Source organism: Emydura macquarii, unplaced genomic scaffold (assembly GCF_026122565.2).
Source record: "Emydura macquarii macquarii isolate MOO-44397 ecotype Brisbane River unplaced genomic scaffold, CSIRO-AGI_Emac_v2 contig_587, whole genome shotgun sequence".
NCBI classification, from domain to species: Eukaryota; Metazoa; Chordata; order Testudines; family Chelidae; genus Emydura; species Emydura macquarii.
The window spans coordinates 16,142,486-16,162,741 of record NW_027130724.1 but is presented as its reverse complement, the minus strand read 5'-3'; the positions used below and the strand labels follow the sequence as shown (position 1 = coordinate 16,162,741).

The following is a 20,256-nucleotide window of genomic DNA, read 5'->3' as shown; positions in this document are numbered from 1 at the left end:
TAGAATTCACTCATGGACTCCCACTGCTACATAACACACTGTTGCTCTCCTCCTGTGGGTTCTGATTTAAATCCACAGTCTTCATTAAAAGAACAAGACAAACAATAATGTCCAGTACAGTCAGTGGAAAACACATTATGCTGCACATCTCTGCCCTTTCAAATGCTGTTCATTTTGATTCACTGATGATTATGCTTACCTCAGAATACTGAAGTTGTAATCAAGAGGCTGTAAATGGCCAACAAATGAAATTACAGAACATAGGGAAAGGTCAGGTAGTACAGGATACTATTACACTCCATGTAATATAGGATCATTAACATTTAGGTGCCTCATTTGTGAGAAAGTTTGTAACAAGGGTGAGTGTCCAACAATATGAATTCAGTAAGGGAAGTAATGAAACAATCTATTCTGATTTATATTTTAGTGCTCAATACTGCAAGTTGCTATGAAGCCAGTGGGGCTCTGTCTGGGGATGGGGACCACCTACATAGATCCATTTGCCTTCGAATGTAAGCTTATAGCCTATCAACCCAGATTGTACCTGGTTTACTGTTGTTGGATATTTCCTTTATTATTGAAGGATGGTGCATTTTATCACATTGCCACATAGAGATCATTTGATACTTGACTGACATACGGAAATCAAGTAAAATTTTGCAAATAAAGCATTTTTCTGAAAACTAATGGTTAGTTGTGTGAATCAGAGAGAGCTATATAATGTAACTGAGTAATTAGGGATTCATTTATTATCCCATTTGGGTTGGCACAAAGGCTAAGCAGGAGTCCATGTGAGTTACTATTCTGGGAAGAGTACCCAAGATTGCACCTAAGCTTCTAGTTTGCACCAGTGTTTGTTTAAATTGTCTGGAGAAAGTAATGATCAGAAGAGGTATGCAAGAGCACTAAGGAGAATTATGATGGTTTAATATTAATTAATTCTTACCATCACCACTCTAAAACATGCTAGACATCTCACTGCCCAGAAGAGCATAAAAATCTAGATTCAATATGACACAAATGAGGCCCAAAAAGAGACAGTGAGGGCAGGTGGAAGGGTGGACAAGAGTCCTCTGCCCCATTAATCTTAGAAAGCCCAATGCTTTTGCACGAGTCCCATCCAGTCAAGATTGCTGAGTCAGTATATTCACAGTGCCAAAACAAAGGCTTTATCTCAGCAAACTAGAGGTGCCAAAACCAGAGAAAAAAAAGAATCTGGGCCTATTCACAAACCCAGCAAACTAGAAGTTTTGAATCAATGTGACAAGGGCCTGTCCCTTGACATTATTAATGCAGCCAACTAGAACTGCTGAGTCAGTAATCTCAGAAGCCTGTGCTTTGACATGAGCTCAGTAGCTATAGTTCACAGGCTAATGATATCATAGAAACCTGCAGTTTAACATCAGCAGACTAAATCTGATAAACCTACGATGTGGGAGAGTCCTTGTCCCTTGACAGCAGACTAGCAAACTAGAATTGCCAAGCCAGAGGATTCACAGAAGTTTTGGCCTTCCCATAAACCCAGCAAGCCAAAAGGTAATGAGTCAATGACTTCACAGGCATATATGTTAACATAATCCCAAATTACTAGTGAGGGTATGATGATAATTTCACAAAGGTCTGCGGCCTTTGCTTCAGCCCAGCAAGAAAGAGGTGCCAATCAGAAGACCTGACAGAAGCCTGTGCCTTAGCAGTATCTGAGCAAGGGACAACTGGACCCAGTCTTGCAGGCTCGGGATACTCCAGAAACCTGTGTCTTCGCATAAATCCAGGGTCAGTGAGCTCACAAATGCTCATTCCTTGGCCACACCTTTTTTGCTATGGTTTTGATTGACATATCCTGAATGTCAAACCCATTTCTCCACATCAGAACTGCTCTAGCTTTCCCACTCCATTGAATGTATAGGTTGAACAGTTAAAGATCTGACAGACCTTTGAAGTCATTTTGGCACTGAACAAAGTAAACACTTTCAGGTTTCCAGCCTAAAATATCATCCCAACACTCATCCCTCAAAAATTGTGAGCTTGAAGGGCCTAACCTTTTTAGGTATGGACAAGCATGTTGAGGATCTTTGTTCCACACCACTTTCATCTCACAAAAGCAATTATCCACTCTGGCATTTGAGAAGGGGAACACTGAGAATATGAATTACAATGAAAACATTTGGATAGCTCCCAATGGAGGTGGTAGAGACCTCTGACAACATTACATTTGGCACAGCTTTCTAAGCTTTGTTCTCTTATGAAACTTAAAGAGAGATTTCTATTCACACGGAGTACAATCCAGGCCACTATCTGGCAACTATTTACTTAACTTCCCATTAACAACAACAATCAGGTCATTGCCTTTACATCAAAGCTATACTTTTTCTTAACAGAGCCCTTGGTCAAGAATTAGGATTTCATTGAACAAAGCGCCATTATAGAGCTGCAATCTCTCCCAAGAGCAATTCTCCACATTAGATACATTATAGTGTTTCAAGGACTCAACTTTCTTATCCCCCATCCCCAATTGCCACTTTCATAAGAGCCCAAAACTGTTCTACATAAAAATCTTACCAAGCTGTTACACTTCCTTCAAAGGACCTTCACTCCTTCTTCCAGGGGGCATATCTAATGCTTTCAAAGGCAGCTTTGGAGCTCTGCCAACCTGTGACTTCAACCACTCTCATTCATGGTAATTAGAGACTTAAAGGACAATTTTTGTTTTCATGTTTAAAAAAGTAATGGCTGGATTTTCAGAGATGCCTAAAACCTACAGCTCTTACTGAAGTTAATGGGAGTTGCAAGTACTCAATTAATAACATTGCTGGACAGGTCATCTGTGGGAACTGAACCAAAGGACTTAAAAGCATAAAATTCTCATGTTTGAGCTAAAAGGGCCAAAACCCCTAGCTTGATGATAGTGGTACACTCTTAGCATGTGTCTACATGGTGTGGTAAAACACATTAGAGGGGTATGCTTTGCAGAGTCCTGTAACTGGCTGTATAAGTCACACTCCTCTAAAGTGCTTTACTGTACAGTGAAGTTAAGCCCTTAAATATCTTAAGCCCATGTGTTTTTAGCCCTTTTCCTCCCACAGGTAATCCCCCCAAGACTAAGACTTTGGATGTTTATTTGCTTATCTGAACCTATTCAGTCTAGAGATGGGGTTGGATATTTCAATGAACAGGCACTTTTTCCAACATTGCTAATACTTCCTGGCTTTCACCAGGATGTAAATACCATGGACCATAGCCTCTCGTGAAGTGTTCATACTTTGGGTGCAGCTCTAATTTGAGACAATTTGATTAACTCCTTTTTTGTTTTCCTGGGGTGAGATTAAAAGTACTGACCATATGCCTTGGCTCACTTCACCTAAGCCCAAATAGCAACATATTTGACACTACCCCTCCCATCTTGACCCAAGTAGTTAAAAAACCATGAGGTGGCCATGAGAAAACACACGACAAGTCAAATCTAAAAATGGAAAGAAAAAAAACTGACTCGTCTCTCTCTCTCTTTTAAAGAAAAAAAAAAATCACCCTGGACATTGGCCCATCTGGCCCATAAACAAGTCACTGGTTCTCACTGAAACCAAGAGTGCACATGCATTGTAAGAATGAAAGGCAACAAAATGAAGGGGAGGGGGAAGAAAATCTCTAGAAAAGGCTCCTCCCTTATTTATCTCAACTGGTTCACACTTCCCTACTTTCAAATGTATTGTACCATATAGACACCAATGCATAAGCAGCAACATAGAATGCGACATAGTTCAATGCATATATTAAATTTTACTTGGCTTAAACACTACATCTCTGCCATGATTACTGCAGTAGTGTTTCCTTCCTTTTAAATTAATTGTTCAAACAAGGATTGGTACTCAAATTAAATTTGCATAAAAATTACTGCAGAAGAGTGCCGATGTTGAGGGCCAGATTGTAACCAGTAGCTAGCCAGTGGGAAGAGTTCAAGGATCCTTCTCCTACTTGAACCCCACCTCTATAGGAAGTGGTCTCAACCACAGTCCTTGCTGAGTTAGGCATACGGACCAAACAGAACTATGTTAGAAACCCTAGTGGCTGCAAAAAAAGGTAGCAAAAATGTGACTCACTACTAGCCTGGCTACGGAGGGGAGTACATGCTGCGCTCCCTTAAGGATACTATGAGCAGCCTGGCTTCTATATGTATCAAGGAACTTCAGGAGACATTCTACATGCTTGAGACATGTCTCCTGGAGATCCCAACTGGGGTGATGCAACTGTGACCTCTCAGGAGTTCGGCCAGTGCTTTACTGCTCTGCAATAGAGCTCTAAATCACATGCATTTGGCCAGAAATATTGGAATAGATTTTCAGGATCTTACTAACTGTGTTTAAAAAAAAAAAAAAAAAAAAAAGGATTTTTTAATTTTTAAAGTGGGAGCCATCTGCTTGTGATAATATTCTGTCAGAGTTGTTTTTGTGTATGTGCCACAGGTAGTGAGGATTTTTAAATTTTTATATAATGGACAATTTGCCCAACGTTTACAGATTTGTGCACTGTTTCAGCATAATTTGTTTTCTAGATATCATGAATAATGTTGGTGGTGACCAAGTTTGAACAACAACGTTCTGTCATTTTCTCCCCTAAAACTCAGAACTACAAAGAATCTGCCAGTGGGAAAAAAAGAAAAGAAAAAAAAACCACCCATACCCCAAACAAATACAGTAAAACCTCAGAATTACAAACACTTTGGGAATGGAGGCTGTTTGTTCTTTCAAAAAGGTTTATAATTGAACATTTACTTAATACAGCTTTGAAACACTACTATACGGAAGAAAACTGCTGCTTTCCTTTTATTTTTTTTTAGTAGTTTATATTGTACTTGATTTGCTTCCCCCCCAGCAGCTACCTGATTACATACTTCTGGTTCCAAATGAGGTGTGTGGTGGACTGGTCAGTTCATAACTCTGGTATTCGTAACTCTGAGGTTCTACTGTATAGGAGAAAATGAATATTTAGCAAAATCACTAACCTAAACGTTGTCTCTGCTCTTATATCATTGTCTCCTTCCACCTCATATGTGAGAATATTCTGTCTCCTCAGTAACAACATAACAGGGTCTTACTTGGGGGAAGGTAGAAAACAACAGCCAACAGCTACCAGTTGCACAATGGCTACTCTAGGGCAATACCACATTTAAAGGGTCAGACCAAGGAAGGCATGTTGGAAGAAAGTTTTTATAACCAAATGACCCTGCACTAGAGAGAGTAATGAAAGGTGCTCCTTGAATTGAGGCTTCAGGAGTGTCTATCATTACATCATCTACTATTTCTATTTTTTTCCTCTGTCCTCTTGCATTTACTTATTTTATTTTTCTGCTTCAGGATTTTGACACAAACACGGTTGTCCATGGCTACGGAAGACCCAGATACAGTGGATTGAAATAACGTGGCTCTGTTGCCTAGTTAGATTCCTGAAGCCCACACAATGTCTGCACACAGCAGGGTCCAGTTCCACGTACATCTCAGCAAAGTTGGAAAAGTGGAGGGAGCACGGTTGGAGTTACTTGCTGCTATGTGGAGCCACCGGCTGTTGGCCTCTGCAGAAAAAGGGAAGCAGCAGCTAGGGCAACCTCAAGTTTGCACTAGTCACTGCAGAAGACTCCCTTCCCTCTCCCTCAAAGTTTTCCTCTGGACCAAGATCTTCTCTTGGGTAAATTGCAGGAAATTGGCTATGGTCCTTTGAAAGGAACTTTTTGCAAGCTAGAGAAGACTGGTTATTCACCCCATCTTCTTTCTGTGTTGTCTCCTCCCCCCATCATTTACTGGGTCTTCAACACCACTTGAGAGGTCCCACTCGTGATTTATTAGATCTTTGATTCCCAAGGCCTGGTGTCATGTTACCCTTCTCTTTCCTCCCTTTTCATTTCTTCAAGCTGCAGGCTCTCTGGGTTTGCAATTTGTATTGGCAATCTTGGCTGAAGTATTTCAATTATCCATACATTGTAACGGTACGCCTTCATGTACAAAAAATGTGTGTTAACTCAGGTTAGCTAAACTCTGACTTTAGCTTGAGCTGCTAAAGCAAGTTAAAAGCCAAGACGCTGCATCTTTACTGCTAGTTAGCTAATGTGGGTTGGCCAACTTGAGTTTACACACCTCATTTTGCAGTGAAGACATACCCGCACAGATGTAGGAGGCAGATTTTCTCTTGTACCCAGAGGTGAAGGTGCTGCCCCACACACACACCCTTTTGCTGATTCTGAAGGAAAACACCCTTATGGTTGGGCAACACAGGCAGTTTCTGGAAGCATATGCTAGGAGATGACTTGCTACTACAGTATATTATTGTTCTATGCACATATTTAGCAGATTTTATGACAAATCGGGAGAAAATAATAGGAATATCTGGAACAGAAAAAGTGGTCATCTTGCCACAGCATAACATCAGATACTGCACTATATGGGGGACTTAATGCAAAATTGTTCTCACTCATATCTTGTAGAACACAGATAAATACAAATTTTGGGGCCTATTTAAAGAGACACTCAAAATAAAATTATATTTAGTACACAGTTAAAGTTCTCTGTGCTACTAATGCCATCCTAGATCTAATGAACAATTTTAAAATTTCATTCTTTTCACAAGCTATTGATTCACCTACAGTTTATTTAATCTAGACAATGAAGCTAGGCTAATCAATTTCACTTTCTGGTTCTCATGCAGTAGCAAGATGCCTTTGAGTCTGAGTAACATTGCTTTGACATATTTAAGTTATTTAATTAAACATTAATTATTTCATTAAAGTTATAAAAAGGAAATTATTGTGATAAGGGTTTGTAAGCCCTCCCTCTCTTTCCAGGTCTATACTAAACTGACATCATAAAAATTAAAAATATATGTCCATGCTATGTAATGGACTATATATTGAACTATTGTAATCAATTTTTTAAAAACCTCACTTTCTGTATATCTTTACTGTCTCAGTCTTTTTTCAGAAACTTGCAGCAAAAATACATGTGTGACTTAAATGAAAATTAAAGAGTAAAATTAAAAATATCTTTTAAATGGAAACATTGGTATGTATGAGATGTTGCTTAGACTTCAATTCGGCAAACATCTATGCACATGAGTAATTTAACTCATGCATGTAGTCCCATTGAGCTTAATGGAATGACTGATGTGAGTAAAGTCACTAAGTTGTGCAAGTGTTTGCAGGATCAGTCCCCACATTTATATTGTTCCAGTATTGGCCTAATTTTCTCTGTGTCACAGACTCTGAAAATACAACAGTGGACTATGACACTATAATTAACTACCAGGCTGAAAAGAGACAAAGCACTTCTTGGTTGACAAAATGACCAAATTATGATTCACTGGGGTGGATGCAGTATGCATGGATGATATAGATTTAGTTGGATGTAAGACTAAGGCAAGATCAATGTGTAACATTACTTAGACAGACATATGCAATGTGTCACGGTGGGACAGATCAATGGTTTTAAAAAATAAAACATTCTCTCTCTCTCATCTGTTTTTATCAGAATCTCAAGCAAGCTATCAGATCCTGGTGAGAGACAAAGATAAAAAGCAATTAAACATGGGCTTCTAAGGGTTACAGAGCAAGTTTCTATTGACTATTTTAAATCCTAGTGAACAGGAATTTTGAGGAAAAAGAAAAATTGTGAATGAAAAAACGTGTTAAAATATAGCAACCTGATAGATTTGGGAAAGCGTAATCAGCACTAACGATATAGCGGTCTGAAACATACTTGATTATTGTTCAACCAACAAGTGATTATATGACAAAATCTACTATATTTTATAATAAATTTATTCATTTTCATCCAGGGGACACAGCTAAACAAATACTGAAGTGGTGCCCAGATTCTTGTGCTGGCCTTCTGCGCAGGAGGGAATTTCATCCTTTGAGATTTTTTTTTTTTTTTTTTTAATTATTTGCAAATACTAACCTATATCAGTATGAGAGAGACTCAGAAGCCAAGGGTTTCAAAAATAGGTCTCTGTAGTTAGGCTCCCTAAAGCCACATGAAATCAATGGCCAGGATTTACAGATGTCAATGATCTCTAGTGCTTCAAATTTTGGGTGCCCAACTTGAAACACTTGACAGGGATCTGATTTAGAGAGAGTGCTGAGCTCCTGCTTCCTGATAATCACTCCCTTTTAAGGAGTCACCACCAACTAAGAGGCACTCAACGTCACCAGTCAGCTTTGAAAATCTTGGCCTATGGAAGCTGATGGATGCACAGTAGTTGGAAAAAAAAAAAAAAAAAAAAAAATCAGGCCACTTATTATGATGGCATAGGAACCTGACTTTAGGCAACCATGCTTTGAAAGGGTTGGCCAAAGTTTTTCCTGTTATCTGCAGGATAAGTATCCCAAGAATGGCACAGCATGTTACTCTTCCATGTGGATTCTTCCTTTGAAATGACTTTTAAAAAGCCCAGTTCTGATCTTTGGTATATAGACTCACATATATTGGTCCCTTATTTTCATTGTTTTAAGGGCCACATGCTAATCAATCTCCTTGAGTGGCAGAATGGTATCTATTCTAATTGCTTCAAAAGTAATTTTTTAAAACATAGTAACCTGGTCATTCATCCCATTTCAATGTAATTTAAATATGGGTTTTATTTCTTGTTCACCGATTTAGCTAATTTTGATCGTTCAAATCCATTGTCACGAAACCAAAGCAACATGCTGCAATGCACAAAATACACACAAACACACCACAGACATCTTCTCAAATTGCACGATGCTCAAATACTTTCAAACTTCTCAAAGCTGCAGAGCACATAGACTCATACTAATGCGGAGGAGTAGCACCGGGAGGGTTAGGTTACTTGGAAAGGCAGGCATCAAAGGAATCCCCCCCAAAAACAAAACAAAGGATAGGACATTAAATGGGGGAAGGAAACAAAAACCAAAACCAATTTTGCAATAAAGGCTGCCCTCACGAGCCATAATGTGAGTTGGTGACCAGTTGTGTGTATACACTATCAGTAGTTAAATTCCTGAATTAAGGGCCTGCATCACATCTCAGGTTACTGCATTGTATCAGGCCTTGAAAGAAAGTCAGGCAAGGCAGTGGCCCAGGAAGGAGAAATGCATTTACAATGCAGGTAGCATGCAACACCAATATGATCCTACAGAAGTAGTAGCAATGAAAAACATCAATCATGAAGGTAACTACTAGACTGACACACAGCCAACTATCATTAGGTGACTTCATGAACACATGGGGTGAATAGCATTGCAGAGTCAAGTCACAGTTGATGTGTTGATTTCTGCAGCTCTATTCAGCACTTCTGACTGCTCCACATTTGTGGACCTTTGACCGCTATTTAAGACCATGCCTGTTTGTTAAAAGTCACATTGAGAGCATTTATTATAGAAGCAGCCTGCAGTGCCAATCATCTGCCAATTAGCTTCTTGTTTGGCTAACATAACTGCTTTGTATGCAAAAGATCCCCTCATACTGTCATTTGTCACCTGGCTGTTCTAGGTTGCACACCTGGGTGCCTTGGTTTAGCATAGCGCCTTCTAGCCAACTGATCCAGCCAATGCAATTGCTGAAGAGCTTCTCATTTCCCTTGGAACTTTCTTTCTTGATTGTAAACTCCTTGTGACAGGACTGCCTTTGTGTCCTTTGTATAGCGATAAGGTCATTGTTGGCACTTTTCTAATTAAAATGCAAAATTATTATTTAATAAAGGCCAAATTCAGCCTCAGAGTAACCAGACAACAGTCCATTGGTGGCAGCTGAGTTGCACCAGAGCTAAACTTGGTACCTGATGTTCTTGGCTATAATGTATAGCTTGGAGCCAGCTCCTGCTAATAAGCTGACTGGATTGCCTTTTTTACTTGGAGTTAAGTTTTTGACTCATTTTACACTTCGCCTGTGAAGAATCTGTCCACTGCTGTCAAGAGTCACCCCTGTGCAAATGTCTCAGATTCTTTCAAGGCAGTAAGTGTTTTCCAAACTGGACATATATACAATACATTGCATTGACTTACTGAACATTCTGCCTTAAAGACCATCATTGTCTTATAAGCTATATTTGGAATAAAAAAAAATAATTCTCTTCCTCCTTCTGTAATTAAAAAAAACTTCTATGAAGAATCCTTCTTCAGTGTCATGCCACAAAATTGCCCATAAAAAACAAGAGGAACCATGATTACTTATTTAAACTGTCTAAAGTCAAAGACAAAATTTTACTTTCTATGAAGAATCATCTAGCCAGCATTGCCTTTTATTTTTGCTTTTCAAGATAAAACATACCTTGTGTGCTACTGAAAATAGCAAACAATTTGCAAAAAAAAAAAAAAAAAGAATCTACCACAATTTCATATAAATGATGTACCATTAGCATTTCTAAGAAACTGTTTAGAGACTTGGAAAAATCTTAGTGTTTTACAATGTTTTGACATTGTGTGGCTATCCAGTCATCCTTGTATTATACATTCTGACAAATGAAGACTTTTGCAGTTTATGTGGGTTTTCAAAATAATCTACAATACTGATGAGGACTATAGCGGCTTGCTATAAAAGGCTATAGTAAATAAGTTTCAAATATAGGAAATGCATTAAGATTAAAATTCAAATTAGTATTTTTTCCTGACAGCATCAGTCCTCTTCAAAGAGAATGCATCTTTAAGGCCAAAGTAGCCCAGAATTTGAGCTCTGGATATTTTTGATGGTCTAATGTGTTCACCATAATCCTAGTCCACATAAAGTTGGAGTAAGAAAGAACATTCTGTGGGGTGAGCTTGATAAAAGCAATGGATGGCAGGCAAATAAGCCCATCTGCTAGGGAGCATAAAGGGTGAAATCTGAATCCTAGACCCACTGAAGTCTATGAAAGCCTTCCATTGACTCCAGTGGGCCAGGATTTCACTCCTAGAACACAGTACTTCCATTGCCTGATGAGAAATTTTATTTCACTAGATTGGAAACTGTAAGAACAACCTTACCATTTAGGATTAACAGTGGACCAGATCTTATGGTCTTTACTCAATGGGAATTTTGCTTGAGTAAGGACTAAATAGAAGTTGATTAAGGATCAAGATTTTGGCTAGATAGCATTTTTATTTTTAGTGGCCCACATTGGTCACAGCTCCTCTCACGAACTAAAAGTTAACATAGTTAAAACATGAAAGAGTAAAACTAAAGAAAGTCACACAGACAGACACAATGTAAACTCACCTATTACTCTGGCTTTTGCTTGAGCATGGGTGGGTTGTGGGGAACATTTCAAGTCTCTTCCCTTCCTTTATGACCATATACTAGTATAGAATTATAGTCCTGCCCCCATTGATAGAAACTGTATGCCAGATATAGAGCAGAATAATCATGGCCATTTATTTTGACAAGAGACTACATTTCCAAGTTCTCTTATTTCAGATCAGAAAAGAAGCAAACCAATTCTTATAAATAAAAATTCCTTGCCTTCTCGCTTTCACCTCCCTGAAGCTTTTCTGATGCCCGATGGAGTTTTGTTTTTTTTCTTCCAGAAAGGGGGAAGAGAGAGAGAATATGGTGCACATATCTATGTAGCTGTTGTAATTTTAATTTTCATGCAAATTTCTCATGAGCCCTATGATATTGTGTGTTTTACTTAATGTTCCAGCTCCTGGAATCATGATTATGTGGTAATTTCAGCTTTCATTTTCTAATAAAAAGTAAGTTACTAATTCATGTGAGTTGCAGAGAAAAGCTTGAAAAATGTGATTTGAGTACATTCTAACGGCTCAGAAACCAGATGGCAATTAAAAAGAACCCCAAATTTATTAGGTTGCAAATTCTAATGATATTTTTAGGCCTGACCCATACATTTTGAATGCCAAGGGTTGGTAGTACAGAAAATTTTGTTTTCAGTGTACTGCATTTTCATGTTTTGGACTCTGCTGTCTGCAGAGGCACCAGTCATGTTATAAAGTAGAGCTTAAGTAGGATATTATAGAGGAGGCATTCATGGAGACATTAACATTGTTCTTTCTTGGTTTCCTGTTGCCTTTTTAGAAGTGTCCTGTAGAATATAGTTGGATGAAACCAATAGGGTTCCGTAAAAATGTAATATAGTGTTCCATAGAAGTTACTCTAAAATCTATACAACAAAATTGACAATTACCTCCTTTTCACAGGGATTTCAAACATCCTATAGAAATCTGTATCAGAGATTTATCTATTAACAACATATGGCTTTTTAATCTAAAAGAATATTTATACAGGAAGTATTAGTTTACTGTTTACACAGAGGAAACATAACAAAAGAGGTTTATTTTAGTACAGTGATATGTCCTATTTGTTAAATGGAAGATGTGTTTATCTCTGTAGAACAGTTTTGTGGACAATACATTTATATTCAGAGGGGAGTATCTTATTTTTAGCTATATGAACACAATTTCCATTATAGATGATTCTTTTTGTCCTTGTGATCACCTACAGTACCCTGCTCTCTCAAAGGTACACCCTTTGATTAAAATGTAAAACAGTTTTTATCCCTTTAATTAAGGTACAAGATTGGAAACAATTTAATTTGACTCATAGGAACTATCACTATTAGCTCCACGAGTTACAGCCATTAAGATTTCTTTTAAAAATACTCCATTGCTTTAATCTTATGGAGGATAGATTCTTGCACACTAGCTCATAAACTTTGTTTTTATTTAAGTTGATTTAGAAAATGCATGTCTATATGATGCCATTATAAAACTAACTTATTTTTAAAAAGAATTTTAAAACTTCATTATAACATTATTGAAAGCAATAAGCAACCTGTTTATGACAAATTTTGAAAGCATATGCCAAAGTTTTCTAATCTGGGTGTCTAATGTTAGTTCCTGCACCCGCTTGTAGAGAGCTTCACATTTAAAATCAGTGGAACTACTGACAGCTGGTAAAATCTTTGCAGGGTCATAGTCTTAGCCTAATGCACAGATTTATGTTGCTTTCAGTAGAATTTGGATCAAGCCCCTCAACAAAAGTGTTCTGGTTTCAGAGCAGGGATTAGAACCTCAGTCTTTTAGGAGAGCATGCTAACCACTGGGCTACTTATTCTCTCTCTCTCTGACCCAATGAGTATTTAAGGAGGTGAGAGCTGAGTTCAAGTCCTTGCCCTGAACCATGCAGAGTGGGGATTTGAACCTGAGTCTCCCACATCCCAGGTGAGTGCTGGGATAGTGGGATAAAAGGAAGATACCAAAAAAAAAAGACGAGGTGATAAGAAAGGGATGACCTGACTTTGGCGCTTAATTCCAGGAGAGGCTTCACGCCTGAGTGGAGATGATAGATGCCTGCCTCCAGCCCAGAGTTTGGCAACTAAGGCTATGTCCACACTAAAACTGCTGTTGATCGAAGTGTGAAAAAACACCCCCCTGACCAACCTAAGTTTTACCGCCAGAAACGCCGGTGTGGACAGCACTATGCTCTCCTGCCAAAACAGCTACCACTGCTCTTTGGGGATGGTTTAATTATGCCGACAGGAGAGTTCTTTCCCACCTGTCGGCATAGAGTTGCTACATAGGAGACCTTAGAGCAGCACATCTGCACTGGTACAGTTGTACTGCTGTAATGTCTAGTGTAGACATAGACCAAGTCTATTGGATAGGAGGGGCTTAGGTCCCACCCTGCTCTGCGGCATTTCCTACTGACTATGTCAGCCAGGTACCATGCTGCCCAGTGAGCCTGGCTGACATATTCAGGGCTGGACTCCACAGGGCAGCAGGGCATCTAAAGTTAGGTGCTGCAATACTGAGCCTACGTTCCCCTTGTCAATCTAGCTCTAGTTCTCCAAGTGCATATTCAACTATTGTGTGACTAATGCTATTTTCCTATTGCTTTTGCCTTCATGATTTGTTTACTTTGGTATGATAAATGATGTCTGAGGTTAGACTTTCCTTGAATATAACAACATTGACAATCAACTGCAAGACTGAGAAATTAGTAGAGCATCCACAGACTTTGGAAAAACCTATTTTGTGAGTTATTTCCTTGCACGGCTCTATAGGTTATTTGTAAATAAGCCATGAATATTATGATATATAATAGAGATGCTCATATCTGACATACTGATCTAAATCAAAGTCTGACTAATCTATCACCATGGAGAAGACGTGACTTGCATGAAACAATAATATACTGGTAGGACTTAGATCTTAAGAACAAGAGGAAGGCTCGGTGGAATACCTCCCTCTATCCAGGGTCTATGGAGAGGATAGCCCAAGTGGGACTGAAGGGTAAAAGAGTGAACATTCTCAGTAGGCCCACAGCTGGGGAATTCCCTTGCCACTTTCAGTCTGCAATGGAAAGCACATCTGTTACAGCCTTATTATAACTCCTTTGTGGATGGACCTGGCAACACTTTTTTTTTTTTTTTTTTTTTTAAAAACAAAAGGGAAAAGTAAATATCCTACTTTGACGGAGTTTTACTCCAGCTGGGAATAATGCATATTGGCCATAGATTGAAGAACACTGAATTCAGAAAAATGTTCTCATTAATTTTAAAACTGATTGAAATGGACTGACCTACTGAAGAAACAACTAAATTAGGGAATACACAAACTAGGAAAGGGAAAAATGCTAGTTTAGGCTTGAGTCCCTAGGAGTTACTTATATATTGATTGAATCAGCCCCCATAAAGGAAAAGAGATGGCTAGAGAAGGATTACTGTATATGTAAGAGTCAAAGGCTCAGGAAATTTATTTGCCTAGCAAAACATGAATTACATTGTTCAAACGCATGCAGTGCCCTCATAAGTGCAGAACAGGTCCATACAATACTGAATTCAACACATTAAGTATTTGGTGTACAGAAAGGGACCTTCCCAAAGAGAGGGCACTGGTGAACTTTGTGGCAGCTCTGTTAATTTCAGGAAACTTTCCTAGCTGGACTGATGATGAGCAAACTTCTTGCTGCTATTCAACAGCCGTAGGCAACAGAATAAATACAATTTTACAGATTTCTGTGGTGTAAGAGAGCCTTTGATGCAATCAGTCCCCCTGGATTTTGAAGTTCTTTGAAAAGACAGATGCTCAACTCAGTGTTGGTATTCTCTTATAACTCCATGATAAGAGGTATATTTTGTATAAATTAACAGGCAGGGCACAGGCAGGAAAGCATCTTTATACACTGCATCGCTTAAGCTCATGCTTAACATTAAACACATGCTTAAATCTCATTATATAAATAGGCGTTAATTTTATGTACTTAAGCATGGGCTTGAGTGCTTTCTTGAATTGGGATCCTTGACCACCCATCTGAAGGCTCTCACTTGGGTTCACTCACTAGGACCCAGACACGGCTGCAACACGCAGCTGAGCCTCATGTCCAGGTTTTCCCATGCCCTTTCCCATTATAAACTGCTTCCAACCAAGCCCCAAACAGTCCTTCCCCATTCCCCAGAGCTTGTCAATGAACAGAAACAGGGGAATTAACACAAATGAATTATCCCACAGCTGTGGTATGTTCTGTAGTATGTATGAATCTCTTTTCCTTCAGACAGCCCTTGGCAAGCTGTGGCCCCCACAGGCAAATGTAAGAGAAGTACTCCCCACAAAAGGTGAGTCAGCATTAAGCCCTCCCTTCCTTCGGGGAGGAGCTACCGGGCAGCAGCCTTCTTTCCAGGAGCTGAGGACCAGAGAGGAGCTCTCCTCCCTGGTGTGCCATCAAGTGTGCTGGGCTTCCCCATTTAAGTGTCAAACCAAGAGGGAGGAATCTCACAGGTCTGGCAGGGCAGGGCAGGGCTACTGAAGCCCACATCAGCTATGCTGCCCAGTGTGGATTTTACATACCCCATAACAATATAGTCACAAAGGAAGTTAAGGTGTGTCTTTGGTGTAGATTACCATGTAGTCAAATCCAAATATTTCTTCACAACTGAAGCTATGAGAGCATTCACTACAACAACGTCATCCAGTTCTTACCATCAGCTACAGGTTTGTTAGTGTACAGGAACAAGTAATATGAAAAAGCCCATTTCATAGCAAAGAATGCACTTTTGGCTTTGGCGTGATTTGAAAGGAGGCCATAGGGAGGGGAGAGCAGAATGAAGAGTAATCTGCGTTGTCCTAGTCCTTAAACTTTTTAAAATTATACTGAAAAGAAACAGAAAAAAGCAGCCCTAGATATAGCATTTTGGCCCCTATGGAATACCATGAGCATGCTGGAAGAGCTCTCATGGCACCAACATCTTAATGAGAGACACTCTCACATTAGTTTGTCCTATTGCATTAGGAAGCACATAGAAATACCAGAGTGAATTATGCTGTCCCTATCATCCTGAAAGAAGTGAGTCCCTTTGGTTGTTAACCACTGATATGGTTAGAGATGTGCAGGGTTATATTGTGGTTACCAGTGAAGAAAATAGCTCAGGGTGCCACACTCAGTTTGTGGATGCAGCCTTTGAAGAGGTAAGGTAAATATATACACACATATATGAATGAAAGGGCATAGCTGGTGCTCGCTCACTCACTCAGGATCTCTTTGCAAGTAGCATCACGAGGGGCATGAAAGAAGCTTCCTTCTGTCCCTTGGGTAGCTATGTAAAGGCTACTATGACAGTACTCCCTGTGTTACCTGCTCTCTGGGGAGCACGGACTGCTGCTTGTGGCTTGTTACCCCACCCCAGCCACAGGATTCTTGGGGGGGGGGGGGGGGGAGAAGGGGTGCAGCCAAGGCCCAGCCCCCTCTGCATCAGCCCACAAAACAGGAGTAGTGGACAGGAGGAGTCAATTTGCTCTATCCTAAGCAGTGGAGCAGAATGGTGAATGGCCTCTGGAATACCACACCAGAGGGAATTGCTCCCCACCTTTATGCAATGAGCAGCCCTGGCAGATGCTGTGGGGCAGATCCTCAGACTGTTTTGGCTGCATTGCATTGTTGAGGCACTGCAACGGATCTGGAAGGTTGCCTTAAAGGGACAGCCAAGGGTTTTCCCTGGAGTGCAGGTGAGCTTGTTATGGTTATTTTTCAAAATACTAAAATGCAGCTAAAGGTAGGTCGGATTCTTAGGCATGGCCAAAGAGGCCACAACCTAGTTTGGAGTGGGGAGCAGAAGAAGGTGCAAGGATGGAGTCAAGTTTACTTTTGCACTCTTCTGATCCTGAAGCTGTTCTGTGCAGGACAGGTCCTCAGGAGCAAGTTACAGCAGCTGGCTGCTAATAGCCTACTTTAGCTGGGGACAGGGCAGTGAGCAATGTCCCAGCCCTACCCCCTTTCCCTTTGGTCATGCTCCCAACACAGGTAGCAGAGAGGGAGCTGGCACTGGACTCTAAACCAGCTCTATCACCCGAGGAGTCCCTTTGCAGTGGGGTGATCTTCCCAAGGCTGCATATGCTAGCTCTGTAGCAAGGTTTGATCCAGGATCTTTGGGACTTGGTATATAAATCTAAAACTATTTGGCTGCTGTGAATGCAGATGAGAAAACTTTTGCCACAGGAGAGCGATATGTTCTTCAGTGTATAGCAGCTTCTCCTCCTTGAGCTGAGAGAATACAAACTCACCAAGGGCTAAAGAGAATGATAAAAGCCTCCTTTTAATCTCACAAAACTGCCTTTGATCTTTTCAAACAGATAAATGATTACAGAAGAAATGAACAAAAATTTCAAGAAAATGGTTCAACATTTACTTACCAATATTAGTCTCTCACAAAGCTGTGTGTGCTTTTTAAGAAGTTACTGAGCCTTTCTGGGATCTGCAGTGTTGTCCTCCTGCTCTTGTACCGTCCACCACTTCTCAGGACTTTCTCCTTAGAGGTTTGGCTCCAGATTCAACAGTCCCCCTCTCCCCCACTTGTGCCAGGGTATTCTGTATCACTTTTCCTAGTGTTCACTAATAAAACCAGGCCCTCCCTCTACTCTGGGTTGCAGTCCCAGGATTCTGGGGCAAGCTGATAAGGTCTGCTCCCTGGAACTCTTTACTGCCTCCCTAGATTTCTTCCTACCATAGCTTTCCTTGAGACCTTTTCCCACAGTCCAGTCCAGTCCCTAGGCCCACTAAACTGCCTTTCACTCACTAGCAAGCAGCCAGAGGGGGCCTACAGAGCTTTTTCCCCTCTTTCCCTACAATCTCCTTTGTGTGGGGGCTTTCTCCTTTGATGTTCACCACACAGCTGCCCTCCCCTACCCTCAGCTGGGCTTCATCTTCAATTAGCCTCAGCCAACACTCCAGATGACTTAATTGAGCTAAATAGCTCCAGTTAATCCTTTTAGTGCCAGTGTAGGATATATAACCCATAATATCCATTCAGTATTGATTCACTGAAGAGAGAGTTTCTACCATTCTGCACATGTGTTTGTATGGGATTTTTTGTAACATGATTTGATTAAAAGTAGAGTCCAGTTTTTTCAATTCCAAAATGTAGGGAAGTAGGCTTTAATTCAGCAAGCCACTTCAGCAGGACTATTCACCTGCTAAAACTCAGCAGATGCTTAAGCACTTTGCTGAATCAGGCCCTGTCTGAAGAGTGACTCACCTGCCTGCTAGCACTGCCCACATGGTTGGGTGTGGCAGAGCAGGTTCTCCTTTGTTACCCGGTGCTGTCAGCCACCCCAACCCTGCAGAGGCCTCTTCTTGTGACTCAGCCCTCCCACCAGGTCACTTACAAAAGCCCTTTTGAGGTAACAGGAAGTCCCACCAACAAGTAGTTCAGTGACCTTGTGTCAGATCTTCAGCCCCACACTCTGGGCCCAATGGTCCTTACACCCGCTGCTTCAGGGCTTCATCCTTACCCCTTGTATCTAGGGATTCACACCACCTTGTTTGGTGGCCAGAAGGGAACCTAGGCCTCCCCTGGGTTCTAGTCAATGGACTCTGTACTGAGCAGCCAAGGTCTACTCCTTCCAATCCCCTGCTGCATCCCTACACTTCTTCCTATCTAGGGCATTTTCTCCATCCCTCTTCTGACTCTGGTAGCAAGCAACTCCTCCTAGGGCTTCTGCCCTGGAGATCAGAGTCCTGCTCTTTTATCAAGGCTATCTGCAGGGGCTTGCTCCATCCCTGTAATATCTCAGTATCTCTCCCAGCTTAAGTGCATTCACATCTCAGGAGAGACTCTCGAAGCCTGCTCTACCCCCTAGCTTCCTTCCTGCAATTGCCCTGCATCCATTCTCCTTTATATTAGCCACAGAGCTCCTCTCCATCTGGGTCTAAGCTTTAGTTGAGTCTGACATGCTCTGTGGTTCCCAGCAGATGCTGTCACTGGGCCCTCCAGCTTCCCTTAAACCTTTCATTGTCAACATGGGGTATACATCCCATCCCATCACAGGCTCTAAGGCCTAGCCAGATCCTCAATGGTACTTATGTGTCTACATCTGGAGGGGGAAGGTGCCTAAATCTTAGTTTTAGGCACTACTGCAATCCACAAAACTCCCACTCAACTGTCACCTAACCCTGAAGGTGCCTAAAATTTCACAGTAAAGTTCCCCAGCTACCGAAGTTTCAGCCTCTGGGCATGCGCAGTGCTGCCTCACTCGAGGGATCCAGGCACTCATCTGCTGCCTGAGTCCCAGAGTGATCCATGAACCAGGAGAAGATAGGTGCTCCTCTGCCTAACTGGTGTATAGGGCCCAACCAGTAGGCATGCTCAGCAGCCTAGAGCTACATGAAACAGTCAGGGTTCATGGAAGACTAACCTCTCTTCTCATCTTATGGGAGAACCCTGGTTCAAGTCTCACTTCTACCGCTTGAGGAGAAAGTAGATCCCTGTTCAAATTCTACCTCTCAGATGAGTGCTCTAATCACTGGACTATTGAGTCACTCACTCTTGGGCCCAGTTAATATTTAATTATTCAATTACAAAATTAAAGTGGAACACTTTAATAGGAGAGATTGAAGGAGCCCCACATCAGAATATCACATAATCCAGTGGTTATAGCATACTCTTGAGACAGCAGATCCCTATCAGGAAGAGGGGGAGACTTCAACCAAAAGGTATCCCATGGGCCAGGTGAGTACCTTAACCACTGGGCTAAAGTTTTTAAGGGAAGTTCACCTCTTCCCTGCTGGCTGTTTTGTGTAAATCTAGGCGGCCTCTGAGCACACTTAGCAGATTGGGCCCTGAACATGAGTTGGGCAGAGGAATGCCCATCATCCCCTGGTTCCAAATTGTTAATAGTGCATTAGAATGGCTCAAACCCTTTCCTTCAGCTCTGATTAATCATATTTGTCCTATATTCAAGTAGCCTGATTTCAAATGTGCAGATAATCTGCACACCACGTTGAAATCAATTGGAACAGCAGGCACTCAATACCGTTGAGAAAAGTCAGGTGA

At 40.9% G+C, this 20,256-nt stretch overlaps 1 long non-coding RNA gene across 1 annotated transcript in view; it reads right to left on the bottom strand.

The window, feature by feature from the left end:
• The window catches only part of LOC137148172 (uncharacterized), a 78,340-nt gene extending 60,371 nt beyond the window's left edge, over window positions 1-17,969 (bottom strand). Inside the window, exon 1 of the long non-coding RNA XR_010918457.1 lies at window positions 17,618-17,969. This is a non-coding gene — a long non-coding RNA (uncharacterized lncRNA). The remainder of the gene's footprint in view (window positions 1-17,617) is intronic.
• Between the last annotated feature and the right edge of the window lie 2,287 nt (window positions 17,970-20,256).